Below are 15976 nucleotides of genomic sequence, written 5' to 3' on the forward strand. Positions count from 1 at the left end.
GGAAGGGAACACATAAAAATGTTAACAGTGGTTGTCTGTCAGTAGTATTTTCTTCTTCCTTCCATTTTTCTGTGTATCTCAGTTTTTCTATGATAATATTTATTACCTTTATAATAGAAGCAAGCTTTTTAAAAGGATAATAATTCTGACTGTGTTAGAAAAAATAAGAATCACAGCATCAGACATGTGAACAGAAAAATAAGGTTATCTCTGTTCTCTGACACATTGAGTAATCATTAAAAATGTTGTTATAAAAAATCTGTACCTTCACTGCAATTTTGCTCTGAATCTTAAACTGCTCTAAAAAGTCTTAATAAAAAAAAAACAACTCCAGAGGATAAACATTTTCTGAAACCAAAAGTGACACAAGAAAGGAAGTTAAGCTTTTATAAAAGAAAAAAGGCTTTTCCTTCAATGTTCAAGTCTGTAGGAGAAAAATATTGTAAATTTTAGTGTCACTCAATAAAATAACATCTACACTCATAAAGAAAATCAGACTTTTTCTCCATTTCTTAATTGTCTGCCAAGAAGTGATAGCTTTCAGTTCAAATTATCCTTTTCTCTGACCTCTGTGACTCAAACCCCAAAATAAAAATGTGTTAATATGGTTATACCCGAAAGATTAATTTGAAAAAAGTAACTTTGGCTATCATGTTTACAATTCTTACTGTGCTATAATTTTACTTATAAAAATACTTAAGTGTAGAAGAAAGAAAACTCTGGTTAGTAAGTACAGCTCAATCTTGCCATCTCAGTGTAATGTTTGTCTATGCACTAACTTAACATTCAAGGAACAAAGATCATGGTGTCTGGTCCCATCACTCCATGACAAATAGATGGGGAAACAATGGAAACAGTGACAGACTTTATTTTCTTGGGCTCCAAAATCACTGAAGCCATGAAATTAAATTAAAAGACACTTGCTCCTTGCAAGAAAAGCTATGACAAACCTAGACAGCATATTAAAAAGCAGAGATGTTACTTTGCTGACAAAGGTCCATACAGTCAAAACTATGGTTTTTCCAGTTGTCAGTATGGATGTGAGAGCAGGAAAATACAAAAGTCTGAGTGCCAAAGAATTGATGTCTTCAAACTGTGGTGCTGGAGAAGACTCTTGAGAGTCCTTTGGATTGCAAGGAGATCAGTCAATCCGAAAAGAAATCAACCCTGAGTAATCATTGTAAAGACTGATGCTGAAGCTCCAATACTTTGACCACCTGATGTGAAGAGCCGACCTACTGGAAAAGACGCTGATGCTGGGAAAGATGGAAGGCAGGAGGAGAAGGGGACAATAAGAGTACGAGACGGCTGGATGGCATCACCAACTCAATGGGCCAGGGAAGCCTGGCATGCTGCAGTCCATGGGGTTCACAAAACGTCGGACACGACTGAACAATTGAAGAACAACAAGACTAAGTGAAGCAGAGGAGTGAATTCCACTTCAGGGGGGAAAAGGCAGCAACTGAGATCAAGAGGAAAAGGTAGCATCTAGTTCATATGAAGTCATACACCTTTTAAATTCTAATAAAGCAGTGTGCTAAACTCATCTATAAATTTTAATATTTATACATAAAAAATGTCCCTATAAACATATTTTAATCTTCAAATAAAGTATACAAATTACATGTTCTCATTAATTATCACAGATATTCAAACTCACAATGATGTTATTATGAGATTAACACACTACCAAACATACACTTTACCATAAATACTGTTGAATTTCTCATAAAGAACTGAAGTAAACAATAATATCAAGTTTCAAGTACCAGTGACAGGCCCAAACTGATTTGTTTATATGTATTTCAGATATTTTCCTTTCAACCAAAATGAAACGCTACTTTTTCAGTCTCAACAGCGAATATAACCATTATCCCCACCTACAGAAAACACTGCCTAGAAAGAGCAGTAATATATCACTACAGTTTGGCATCAGACAGGTGTAGAAACACTGCAGTGTATTTTGGAAATCATTTCAGGACAACCAACAAATAAAAATTAAAAATTCCTTTCATACAAAGTATGCTCCCAGATGGGAAATACACACATTCAATTTATATCTTTAGAAGAAGTACATATAAATTCACTCAACAACTTTTGAGTGCCTATGTGTTAGGCTTTGGGTGCTAAGGATTCTGTAGTGAAGAAAATGCTTCTGTTATAATTAAAGATATAGGAAGGGAAGGCAAGTAATATTGATACATAAACATATTATATGTTGGAAGTACTAGGAAAAAATAAAACAGAGTAATGAAGAAAGAGTGTGGTGAGAAAATGTAGGGGAAAGACTACAAATTTACATAGTGAAATCACAGAAGATACTTGAGCACTCTTGAGAGAGGTTAAGAAATAAGCAAACCTGCATGTATTCAGAAGAGCATTCTAACTATGCATTGCAAGCTCAGTCATGTCCAACTCTCTGTGATCCCAGTGATCAAACCCACGTCTCCTGTGTCTTCTGCATTGCAGGCAGATTCCTTACCTCTGAGCTACCAGAGAAGCCCAACTCTAACTATACAAAGCTATGAAGGCAAAGATCCTGTGAGGTGGGTGCATGTCACCCACCATGGAACAGCAAGGACAGTATCATAAGAATAGAGTGGGCAAGGGGAAAAGTAGCAATAATTAGGTGTGAGTCAGAGAGCTAAATGTTCAGCAGTGGTAAGACAGAACTGGCTGGAACCATGTAAAGAGCAGACTGTTATACTTTCTAGAACTTTGAATCCCACAGCAGGAATAATAATAATAGCACAAAAATAGGCGTATGCTATAAATCAGAAGATTTTCCTTTTCCAGAGATCCATTTTATCAGCACATTGCTGCTTGGAGGCCACTTAACATACTTTGTCTTTTACTCTAAGTGAGATCTGAAGCTGTTGGAATGGTTGTCTTCTTGCCTGACATCATCACTTCCATTGCCTGAGTTCTCACCATAAAAAAAAAATGCAAAAGCAGGAGGCTGCTTTGGAGGCTGTTGTTATATTCTAGGTGAGATACACTGGTGGTCTAAAACAAAGTGCCAGTGGTGAGACAATGAGAAAAAGTTAAGTGTCTATCAACAAATGAATGGATAAAGAAAATACGGCATATACATACAATGGAATATTGGTGGTGGTTAGGCACTAAGTCGTGTCCGACTCTTTTGTGACCCCATGAACTAGAGCCCACCAGGCCCCTCTGTCCATGCAATTTCCCAGGCAAGAATACTGCAGTGGGTTGCCATTTTCTTCTCCAAGAGATCTTCCCAACCCAGGAATCAAACCCACGTCTCCTGCATTACAGGCAGATTCTTTAAAGATGAGCCACCAGGGAAGGCCACAATGGAGTACTATTCAGTCACAAAAATTTTAACAAATCAAACGTTGCCATTTTTAACAACATGGATAGACCTAGAAGCTGTTATGCTTAGTGAAATGAGTCAGTTCAGTTCAGTCACTCAGTTGTGTCTGACTCTTTGCCACCCCATGGACTGCAGCACACCAGACTTCCTTGTTCATCACCAACTCCTGGAGCTTGCTCAAACTCATGTCCATCGAGTTGGTGATACCATCCAACTATCTCATCCTCCATTGTCCCCTTCTCCTCCTGCCTTCAATCTTTCCCAGCATCTGGGTCTTCTGAAATGAGTCAGTTCTTTGCATCAGGTGGCCAAAGTATTGGAGTTTCAGCGTCAGCATCAGTCCTTCCAATGAATATTCAGGACTGGTTTCCTGAAGGATTGACTGGTTTGATCTCCTTGTAGTCCAAGGGACTCTCAAGAGTCTTCCCCAACACCACAGTTCAAAAGCAGAAATGAGTCAGATAAAAAGAGTGAAATGAGTCAGATATAAACAAATACTGTCTGTTTTCACTTTTAAGTGGAATCCAAAAAATAAAACAAATGAACAATTATAGCAAAACAGAAATGAACTAAAAATACAGAGAACAAACTTGTGGTTACCCATGAAGAGTGCCTTGGGAGGAGGGGCAGAATAGGGGGAAGGGATTAAGATGTACAAATTACTAAGAATAAAATAAAATAAATAAGATGTATAAGGATGTATAATGTACAGGACAGGGAATATAGCCCATATTTTAAAATAACTTGAAATGGAGTTTAATATATAAAAATATTGAATCACTATGTTGTACACCTGAAACTAATATCATAAGTCAACCATACTTCAATCAAAAACAGAGAAGTCAAACTCTTGATATAAAGAGCTGTTCTGATGTGAATCAGTACATGGTAACGGTTATCAAGCTTCCTGCTTACAAATCAATGATATGTAGTTCTAAGCTAGATATATCATTCCTGGTTCTGAATTAAGAAACACAAAGAACTAAGAGTCTTATATGCATATTATATATCTTCAGCTATTAACAGTTCTATTATCATTTCAAATGATCAATATATACCCTTATTGTTATATACATATAAGGCACTACAGGGGATATAAAAAATCCTATAATCTAAGCCCTCAACCTCAAGGAGGTTAAAATTCTAAAGACTAAACTAAATCATCCATATATATTAAAAACTACAGACTCAAGGCAATAAAAGTATAAAATATACGGTCAGGCGACTAAGTATTCTCTAAACTGCCAGGAGGAAGGGAGAGGAAAAAAAATATATCACTGAACAGATGGAGCTTGAGATAGGTCTTAACAGATAAATACAAACAGACTGTGAGAGAGGGAAGAAAGGAAAAAAAAGGGCCTTCCAGGCTGTGGATGTGCAAAGTGAAAGAGCTGGGATAAAAGTGGGAGTGTACTTGGTGGTTAGGGATGGGTCCATTTAAGGCATGTAGGAGAAAGTTACAACTATAACTCGTACTAGCTTGGGCACATTATTTAGAACCCTGCAGCCTCTATTTCCTCAACAGTGGTAATAACAGTATGTACTTTACAGGAATAATTACATAAAACCATACATGTATGGTGCTTCACACAACCTGGAAGTTAATAAGCAATCAATCGCTATCAAAACAACATTATCATTAACAGTGGAAAGACAGACTGGAATTCAATTTTAGAAGGTCCTGAATATCAGACAATGGCCACAGGACTGGAAAGGTCAGTTTTCATTCCAATCCCAAAGAAAGGCAATGCCAAAGAATGCTCAAACTACCACACAATTGCACTCATCTCACACGCTAGTAAAGTATGCTCAAAATTCTCCCAAGCCAGGCTTCAATAGTACGTGAAACATGAACTTCCAGATGTCCAAGCTCGTTTTTGAAAAGACAGAGGAACCAGAGATCAAATTGCCAATGTAATTTGGATTATCAAAAAAGCAAGAGAGTTCCAGAAAAACATCTATTTCTGCTTTATTAACTATGCCAAAGCCTTTGACTGTGTGGATCACAATAAACTGTGGAAAATTCTTCAAGAGATGGGAATACCAGACCACCTGATCTGCCTCCTGAGAAATCTGTATGCAGGTCAGGAAGCAACAGTTAGAACTGGACATGGAACAACAGACTGGTTCCAAATAGGAAAAGGAGTACATCAAGGCTGTATATTGTCACCCTGCTTATTTAACTTATATGCAGAGTACATCATGAGAAATGCTGGGCTAGAAGAAGCACAAGCTGGAATCAAGATTGCTGGGAGAAACATCAATAACATCAGATATGCAGATGACACCACCCTTATGGCAGAAAGTGAAGAAGAACTAAAGAGCCTCTTGATGAAAGTGAAGAGTGAAAAAGTTGGCTTAAAGCTCAACATTCAGAAAACTAAGATCACGGCACCCAGTCCCATCACTTCATGGCAAATAGATGGGGAAACAGTGAAAACAGTGACAGACTTTATTTTGGGGGGCTCCAAAATCAATGCAGAAGGTGACTGCAGCCATGAAATTAAAAGATGCTCACTCCTTGGAAGAAAAGTTATGACCAACCTAGACAGCATATTAAAAAACAGAGACGTTACTTTACCAACAAAGGTCCGTCTAGTCAAAGCTATGGTTTTTCCAGTAGTTGTGTATGGATGTGAGAGTTGGACTATAAAGAAAGCTGGGTGCTGAAGAATTGATGGCTTTTGAACTGTGGTGTTGGAGAAGACTCTTGAGAGTCCCTTGGACCACAAGGAGATCCAACCAGTCCATCCTAAAGGAAATCAGTCCTGAGTATTCATTGGAAGGACTAATGCTGAAGCTAAAACTCCAATACTTCGGCCACCTGATGTGAAGAGCTGACTCATTAGAAAAGACCATGATGCTGGGAAAAATTGAAGGCAGGAGGAGAAGGGGATGACAGAGGATGAGATGGTTGGATGGCATCACCGACTCAATGGACATGAGTTTGAGCATGCTTGGTGATGGACAGGGAGGCAAGGCATGCTGCAGTCCATGGGGTCACAAAGAGTCGGACATTACTGAGCTGAACTGAACTGAATATCAGACTAAGGTAAAGGTATTAGTCATCTCATTCATCTCCAGACTAAGGTATTTTTTAATATAAAAAAATATTTTTATTTTTTTATATTAAATCCTAAAGGTGGTGGCATGTAAAAGTTTTTTGAGAGGACATGCTTTGGTGAGATTTTTAAAAGATAAATCTGGCAAGAAGATACAGAATGGACTGATTGCAGAGGAAACACTGAAAAGTTGAGATGCTATTTAGACAAATGTCCAGACACATGGTAAGAGTTCTAATATAAGTAAGGATGGTGATAAAGGGAACATAAAGTATAAGGTAAGTGAGATGAGAAAGATAGGCTCCAACTAGGATTTAGTTACTAGATAAAAGGATGGGATAGAGGTATACCTCATAGATTATTACAGGTTTGGTTCTAGACCACCACAATAAAGCAAATGTTGCAATAAAGTGAGTCATATGAATTTTCTGGTTCCCTAGTGCATCTGAAAGTTCTGTCTGTTTATTGTTAAGTGTGCAATAGCATTATGCCTGAAAAAAAAGTACACACCTGTGAAAATGCTTTATTGCTAAAAATGCTAACCATCTTCTTAGCCTTCAGCCAGTCATAGTAGTAACATCAAAGATCACTGATCGCACATCACCATAACAAATAATGAAAAAGTTTGAAATACTGCAAGAACTGCCAAAATGTGACACAGAGACATGAAGTGAGCAAATGCTATCAGAAAAAAACAGTGCTGATAGACTTGCTCAACACAGGGTTGCCACGAACCTTCAATTTGTAAAAAATGCAATACCTGTGAAACACAATAAAGAATCAAAGGTATCAATAAAAAAAAAGTGAAGTCACAAAAAGGGGTGCCACTGGGGAAAAAACTCTACATTCTGGTTACGTTTGAAAGCTCACTCACTGATTTAATGACATTCAGAGGGAAGGAGAAAATCCAGCATGTATAAATACAGCAGTATATCCAAGTGGCAACTACTTGGCTTGTAAGTCTTTTCCATAATAAAGAATGGATGAAGTATTTTCTGAGGCATTCCCCAAACCTGGTTACAATAAAGAGCAGTCATTAACACCTACTTTAGTCATCTCATTCAGCTCCAGTAACACAATGGCACTTTGATAATTCTACAATTCAGATATCATATATTTAAGATATGAGGTTAATTTGTTCAGTTTTTTTCTCCACATAACCTTCAAATGTTGACAATGAATTTTCTGTGTTTTTCAGAGCTGCTAATACTTTTGTATACTTTTTTCTTTGAAGAATAACATAAATACAGAGAAATATATAAGCTTGGTGAATTTTCACAAAGTGAACACATCCATGTAACCAGTAGTCAAAAGAAGAAACAGAACATTACTAGCACCTCAGGAAACTCCTTCATACCCCAATCCAAACACTTTCCCCATCCCCAACAAGGATAATCAATTTCCTGACACACAGATAGTTTTATCTGTTTTTGAGATATCTGTAAATGAATACTGTTTAGTGCCTGGCTTCTTTTGCCAGACACTATTATATTTGTGGAATTCACATATTATTATAAATAGCTATTCTCTGTTCACTGTGATCAATGTTTAACATTCACTGTGTGATCATGCCAGAAAACTAGCTACCCATTCTATTGTTGATAGGCATTAGGAAAATTCCAGTTTGAACTATTACAAGTAGTCCTGCTATGAACGTTTTTGTTCATGTCTTCTGGTGACTACAAGCACACAATTCTGTTGTATATAAATCTAGGAGTGGAACTGATGAGTCACAGAGCATGCATGTGTTTAACTTTAGAAAATAACATACACTTTTAAGGAAGAAATAGTTTAAGGTCTTTTTGAGGAAATTTGAATGATTAATGATTCATCAGAAGGTGCTGACTTCAAAAACTACTTTAGGAGGATAAACATATTGAAGTAGGATGGCTGATCTGCACTGCTTCCAAAGAAAGCAATTTATTTTAGAATATTTTCACCAGCAATTTTGCATATGACAATAACAGAAGTAACCAAGTCTGTCTTGCCCTTTCTGGAATTGATGATACTAAAAATTTAGGAACAAACTGAAGAGCTATTACTATTACAAGTAACTACTTTCTTGACAAGTTACAGAATATAAATATTACAAGTCAGAACTCTGCAGTAGTTAAGCCTGTACTCATTTAATCATACTCCTGGAAACTGAAAGACTTCAAAACTAGTTTAATATTCAGTGAACATGCTAGTAAAATTCATTTAATCCTAGAACAGGAAAAGAATATTATGCAAAGACCAAGGGACTCTGAATAAAGCATGGATTAGTTAATAACAATGTATCAATATTGGCTCATTACTATATATATATTCATTAATTATAACAAATGTACCATACTAATGTAAGATGTTAATAACAGGGAAAATAGGAAGGGGTAACTATGAGAATTCTATATACAATCTTAGTCATTTTCCTGTAAATCCAAAACTGTTTTAAAATAAAATTTATCTTTAAAACTCCATTTAAAACTCGTAACATAATCTGCAGATTGTAGTACACCTGGTAAACTCTTCTTAGGATACAATCCAAATGCACTTTGAGCTGTTAGACACTCATACGCACATACATACATATACAATCCTGCTATCTGTGAGCTTAGACACAGATACATGAAGGAAGCATTCTATCTGTGCCAGTTTTGGTTTTGCTCCTAGCTATAAAATTATTATCAAGGCTTAGACTTCTTTTCATTCCAACTAACCTAACCTTTTTTGAGTACACACTATAAGCACTTAGTGATTCATTAAGAAGCAATTCCCCAGTTACCTTCAAATGATAAAAGCATCCAAACTCCAAGTAAAGTCAATTCTCCAATAAATCATATCTTTGTGATTTAAATCATTGAGTTTTTGCTTTTATTTCACAGAAAATAAAGGAAAAAAGATTGTGCCTTACAGCTAATAGGGAAAACAAGTAGCTCTAATGTGGTATAAGCCCTAGTAGAAGGAACCCTGAGCAAGGAGGCAGGAGACCTAGCTTCCAGCTTCAATTTTATCACTTATCAGCTAACCTAATGAATTCAACTGTGGTTACACCATGTCTATCTCTAAGTACAACTTGAAGTGTGGTTCTTTTGTAGGAGAAATCAGCAAACTTTTTCTTAAAGAGCCAATTATTTTAGGCTTTGTGGGTCATGTGGGCTCTGTCACAACTCAACTCTGTTATTAATACAAAAGCAGTCATAGACATGTAAATAACAAATGTGCCTGTGTTCCAATAAAACTTTATTTGTAAAAAACAAGCAATGGTCTTGGCTATAGTTTGCCAGTTCCTATTCTATAATATCAGGGGCAAGAAAATCAACTGAAAAGTTCGATTTTATAAAACTACTCCACTGAAATAAACTGTGTTTTGTTTGCAGGGAGAAAATGCTTATGAATCAGGATCTTCACATACCTGAAAATGTTCAAGTTTCCCCTGCGTGAACAGGTCACATCACCAATACCTAAGACAGAGCAGGAAAACACTCTCCCTTACATGGTTGTTATGACATAACAGGGGGTGTGTTAATTTATATAGGCAAAATTTACAAGGTGACCTGCAAAAGTAAAATACCAAGTTTTAGCAACTTTAGCAATAAATACAGAAACCCAAATCTCATTAACACCAATAATCACTTCTTCCTTAAAGTAAGCTAAATTAATTCAGAAAACCGCCAAGGTCACTGGCTTTGCTGGGAGAGCTGTTCTGTTTCCACATAACTCAGCTGGTTTATAACAACAGACCCTTGGTCATCCATAACCTATTAAATTTCCAGAAGGCCAGAGTAACTAACTGTTTGAACTAATTTAGAAGTTTGATTCATTCTGGGATGGGACAGGGGTTGTTCATCAATATAAATGGTCTAATCAAGCCAAGATCAGATCTATCATCCTTACAGGGTCTATCCTAGTAAAAATGTTCCTTTCTGTATTAGTCACCTTGCTAAATTCAGCTTCATGTTAGCTACCAGATATTCAACAGCAGGCTGGAGCAAAGAGCCAGCCCACAAGGATCAAGCAAGTGCCTTTTTAAAAACTAATCTTAAGGAGTTCCTCTCCATGGCTTTGCAAAGTAAGCAAAAACCATGCCAAATAGTAAAAAAGGCACTTACTTGACTCCCACAGACCAGCTCCACACTCTAGCAGCTGTCACTGGCATGGTACATGGAGAGTGAGGTGGAAACGATTATCTTGCCAACCACTGTAGGAATGGTAGTGAAAGACCTAAAAGAATAGAAAAATGTAAAGTCAATGTCAAAGATAGAGGCCCTCCTGAGCCTGCTGACATGGGCACCTCAGCTTTTAATGCCGAAAAAGAAGAGGAAGTCTGAAAAGTTCAAGTCATTCTTAGCTGCTAGTTATTACAAGCAATCCTTTAGGACAAGAGAGCACTTTTAAAAGAAAATGAGTTATAACCTAGAATAAATCCAGACTGGTTATGAGAAACTCTGAAATACACTTTTTTTCCCCAGAGAAAGTATTGAATCATACAGAAATAAAGTTGAATCATAGAGAAATAATAAATAAAAACAGAATCATAAGAGAAATAAAAATAGTGAGAATCTGAAGCAACAACTCATAAATCAATACTTTTAGAAATAGTATTAAGGAGAAATTTTTTTTCACATACCTCTACCATTCCAGCATTTGAAAAACAGATAGAACCCTGATAAACTATACAGAGATAAGAAATATTTGTAAAAATTTAGGAGGTTCCCGGAAATAGAAGTGTGAGCCTATCAAAGTTCACTCAAGAACTTTTGACAGTTTCAGAAACAAGTTTACAAAACTTAAGAAATTTTGGCAGAGTTAAAAAAAAATAATTCATTTGCATACCCATAACAACTCTCTGGTTTAAAAAGCATGTTTTAAAATGCTTGACTCTTGGCCAATTAATCAGAGATCATCCAAAAACAAGAAGAGCAATTTTTATTTTTATTTATTTTAAATATAACCTTATCTTATTTTTTGGCCATGCTGGGTGGCATCCTAGTTCCCCAACCAGGGGTCGAACCCACGCCCCCTTGCAACGGAAATGCATAGTCTTAACCACTGGGCCACCAGGGAAGTTCCAAGCATAATTTTTAAAAGCCTGTTTACATACCTATCTCCTCTCTCCATCCTACACTATTTATGGGTAAAATAATTTGTAGGGAAAAAAACAGTGCAATGTGTAAGAAAAACAGCAACAGTGAAAAAACAATCATTCTTAATTTGCAATACCCTCTTCTCCCATCTAATCATTCCTACCAAAACAAAACTAGTGAAAAATAAAAAACCCTCTTTTACTTGCAGGTCCATTCAGCACGCTTTTCCTTACAACCACAATCCAAAATAACAGGCAGTTGAGTTTAATCATTCTTGAGGCATCGGAATCCATCCAATAGAAACAAGCAAATAATTTAAGCTTTCAATCTTATAAATTATAGCAAAAAGACTATTCTTGCACTAGCCTTTAATTCTAATATGTTTAAATTTGGGTCACTTTTTTAATGGACAGTCTGGTGATTCAAACTACCCAGGCCTCAATTAATTTAATTAGAATGGAATATTCACTGTTAATAGCAACTCTGGCCAGATTACATCTTGGGCGCTTAACTAATGTTTTCTTCTTAATTTTGGCTTGTGTTTGCTTTGCCTTAGCTACAGTCCCTGGAAAGCATCCCATTTATTAGTGTTTCCCTCGCTGCATCAGCATTTCTGGTTAATGCACTATAGCAAATCATTTGGAGGGACAACCTGAATGAAGTTCTGTACTGTGTATTCTGCAAAACTGTTCAACACACCATATCAAAGATATCGCAAATGAATGACAACATGAGACTGGGAATAAAAAATATTTCTCAGAGATTGGTTTTTTAAATTAATGACTACAAAGAAAGAATATACACTGACATACATACATAACACATATATATGTATATATATAATTTATTATTAATACAAATATTTATTTCACACCAACTAACCGCCTCAGAAAGAAGTACCTCCCCTCAGTCCCACACCTTGTTTTGCCTTTACTGCATCAAAACCATGACACAATCCAAGAACAGTTTTTTGGTTTATTATCACATAAGGCATATCTTTTTACAAAACAAAGCAGACAGCTTTAAAATACAAATTACTCCAAACACACAGAAAAGAAATAATGACTAAATACCAACCAGTTTCTATCCACAGCTTGCCTGCACTTGAAAAATCTGAGAATTTTAATAGAATTAACCAAGCTTTTGCTGCATCTCAGTCCCTTATGAGTTCACTGTAATACAGCAGATGCTGTTCTGCGTTTTGTGTAAGACATGTTCATCTGTGTAATGAAACATTACTCGTCTCTGCCTTCTCTCAGGAAGTATAAAGGGCTTTCCCAGAAAAATGATAAATGAGGACATTCCACACCAAAAAAGGAATTGGCCTTTTTGAAAGTCAAAACAACATTCCTAATCTAACTTTTTTTTTTTTAATAAATTTATTTATTTTAGTTGGGGGCTAATTACTTTACAATATTGTAATAGTTTTTGCCATACATTGACATGAATCAGCCATGGGTTTACATGTGTTCCCCTTCCTGGACCCCCCACCCACCTCCCTCCCCATCCCATCCCTCTGGGTCATCCCATTGCCCCGGCCCTGGGCCCTTGTCTCATGCATCGAACATGGAATGGTGTTCTGTTTCACATATGATAATATACATGTTTCAATGCTATTCTCCCAGAACGTCCCACCCTCCCCTTCTCCCTCAGAGTCCATAAAATTGTTCTATGCATCTGTGTCTCTTATTCTGTCTCGCATATAGGGTTATCGTTACCATCTTTCAAATTCCATATATATGCATTAGTATACTGTATTGTTTTTCTTTCTGGCTTACTTCACTCTGTATAATGGCTAACTTTTAAAATGACATATTTCTCTTTCCTATCCCCCTAAAATATTCAGCTAAAAAGGTTTTCAGTCAACAGGAAAATGCATAAATATGTGCAAAAGAGTATGAAACACCACCTTGCTAAAAATGAATGAGTCAGAACCACAGGTATCAACTACATAATTTAAGTATTAAGCAAAAAGAACAAATTACATAAGGATATATACAGTGTAATATCTTCTAAATAAGACTTAAAGCATGTTTACAATGCTGTATGAGATATATGGCATAAACATATACAACGGAAACATCAAATTGGAGTGTGTTTGGGAAAGAAGAGAGGAAATAGGACTGAGGAAGGAAACCTGGGGTAGCAATTATAATTGTATTATTTCTTAAGCTAAAAGAAACACATTATTCTACTTGTTTTTACAGACATTACATACTTCATAATTTAAAAAAAAGACTTTTCCCTTTGTATGTTTGACGAACAACAAAATTCCTTATGAAGGACATCCACCTCCCCACCCCCACCACCAAAAAGCAACCACCCTCGGGGTCGGTATGGCCTTTCCAAGTGCCTGATCTTCAGTAGTTATCTTTTTTCTTCTACCAGTGCTGCTACTTTCTGATGCTGGCTGTGATGTGACCTCCAGATCCATATCTCAGAGCCTCAGCCTGTCTCTACTTTTAATCTTACCAAGAGTATTCATTTTAGGCAAGAAATCTATTACACATAGTTCCCTTTCATTTCCCCCCTTTTACTGCTAAAAGCTCTAGTAATCATTAAAAAGAGAGCCATTATGTATCTAAAGCTCACTCAACTTTGCGGCAGTTGGCCAAGCTATGAACTCTATTTCATTCTGAATCAACTACTAAGACAGGATGAAATATTAAAATTAAAGAAAGTACTGACTGGAATTCAAGTCTCCATTTAATAAATGAACATTCCAAAATTTGTAACATGGTATATACTACAATTCTGTTCTACCACCTCAATTGTGCTTGGATAACATTTTGTTTTGATGCTTAAGTTAGAGCTAGAAATGGAAAAAATAAATTTCATATTTTGGGGGGTTAAAATGAGAACAAAATAAGAAAACAAAAGCCAATTACTAACATGTATATAGATGAGACATTCAGACAAAGTATACCCTTGGGATCCCCTCAAAAACAAAAACAACAACAACAAAATCACTACTACCTCTTTGTGATTAGAAAACTCGTTTTTCCTGTCTAGTCAGCAGCTTCTATCTGTGGCATTCAAAGATCAGGTAAAGAGAGGTAAGAAAGAGAAAGGGACAGAGACAGACATAAGCCGGTATTCTTCTGTTTACGAAAGAAATGTAATTCCATCAAAACCGAACCAAAAACTTTCCATTTTCTCACTTCCTTTTTACTACTTCTTCCACTTCATTCCATCTTTAAATACTTCTTTAAAGTATTCTGACAGCTATAATCTGTTTTAAAGTGAAAAATGGGTTTTTATCACACTTGGCCACTTGCCACAGCCCTGCTTCATGGCAGCTAGCAGAATTCTGGCAGTACAAGATACAGGATATAGTGGGGGTAGATGGAAATACAGAAGATTTGTTCCAAAATAAACACCTCCAAAAACCTGTCATCCTTGGAAATATGTATCTGTAGGGAATCTAGAGTTGGCAGCACCTCATTCAAATAGTTCCTTTCTCTCTTCAGCAGCACCCAGCCCTTCACTCTTCTCTATTCTCCCTCACTTGCTCCAAATACCTACCAGGTAGATGTCACTGTGTCAATTTCTTAAATTATCTATAGCATAACAACCCTACAATCTTTTTCCATTACTGTTTTTACTTAACATTGTACATAGCCATGCTCGTTTCAGCACAATCTGTGAAGTCTTTTTTAACATTATTAGCTGCTGTCTAAAGCAAAGTCATTCCTTCTTCATAGCTCTGTGATTTCCATCACTGTAGAATCAAGGCACAGAGAACAAGATGATATACCAGGTTGAAGGAGTTAGACAATGGTCCCTAAGACTTTTTAACTCACTGACTCATTTGTCCAACACTGACTGAATGTTCTACATTCATGACACTGTATTAAACTCAGTTCACAGGGTTTGGAAGACCAGACTGCTATGGACAACTAACCACTTGTTAAGATTTTTCACACTGGGGATTCCTGTAGTATAAAATCAAAGAAACATTTTCTGTTCCAGGCTGGCAGCTCACAACTCAGAATTAATGAATTATTAGCACAGTCCTGTCTCACAACACACCATCATTAACTGCTTTTTTCCTCCTCCCTTCTCTCCACCTCTGAATTTCCCACCACATCTTCACCTCTTTCCCAACTCCCTCAGCAGTTTGAATTGGAAAAAGAAGAAAAAAGAAAGATGGAAATAAAGGCTTAATGAATTAAGAGGAACACAGGGTAAATTGTTCATCAAGATGTCAGAAGTAATTACGCAAACTGTCCTGGAAAGGAGTTGGAAGGCTCTTTTTTGTCACTTCAAGCCCTTTGCCTTTGTGAGAATAAGTAAACATATAAAAGTCAGTTAATGCCTTTATACAAGCTACCCAATGAAATACCATAAAAATTATTTGTCGTGTTACATAAAAATGGTAAATTAGAATTAAAGAACTCCTTTAGGTTCACCTGACCAAGCATCCTTATTGAACTGACAAAAATGATAGGATCAAAGAGGTTTTGTCACTTACTCAAAGTCAAATAGCAAGTTAATGGAAGAGAAAG

At 36.4% G+C, this 15976-nt stretch overlaps 1 protein-coding gene across 5 annotated transcripts in view; it reads right to left on the reverse strand.

The window, feature by feature from the left end:
- The window catches only part of MCU (mitochondrial calcium uniporter), a 281814-nt gene that overhangs the window by 164171 nt on the left and 101667 nt on the right, over window positions 1–15976 (reverse strand). Inside the window, exons 2-3 of one of the 5 annotated variants that reach the window (XM_081566521.1) lie at window positions 10494–10605; window positions 9797–9845 (exon numbers count right to left, since the gene is read on the reverse strand). The exons of the other annotated variants lie outside the window; for them this stretch is intronic. The gene's annotated coding sequence lies outside the window, so the exon portion shown is untranslated. The remainder of the gene's footprint in view (window positions 1–9796; window positions 9846–10493; window positions 10606–15976) is intronic. 5 annotated transcript variants of the gene reach the window in all.

Source organism: Giraffa tippelskirchi, chromosome 2 (assembly GCF_054371585.1).
Source record: "Giraffa tippelskirchi isolate mGirTip1 chromosome 2, T2T-mGirTip1v1.2.pri, whole genome shotgun sequence".
Lineage (NCBI taxonomy): Eukaryota > Metazoa > Chordata > Mammalia > Artiodactyla > Giraffidae > Giraffa > Giraffa tippelskirchi.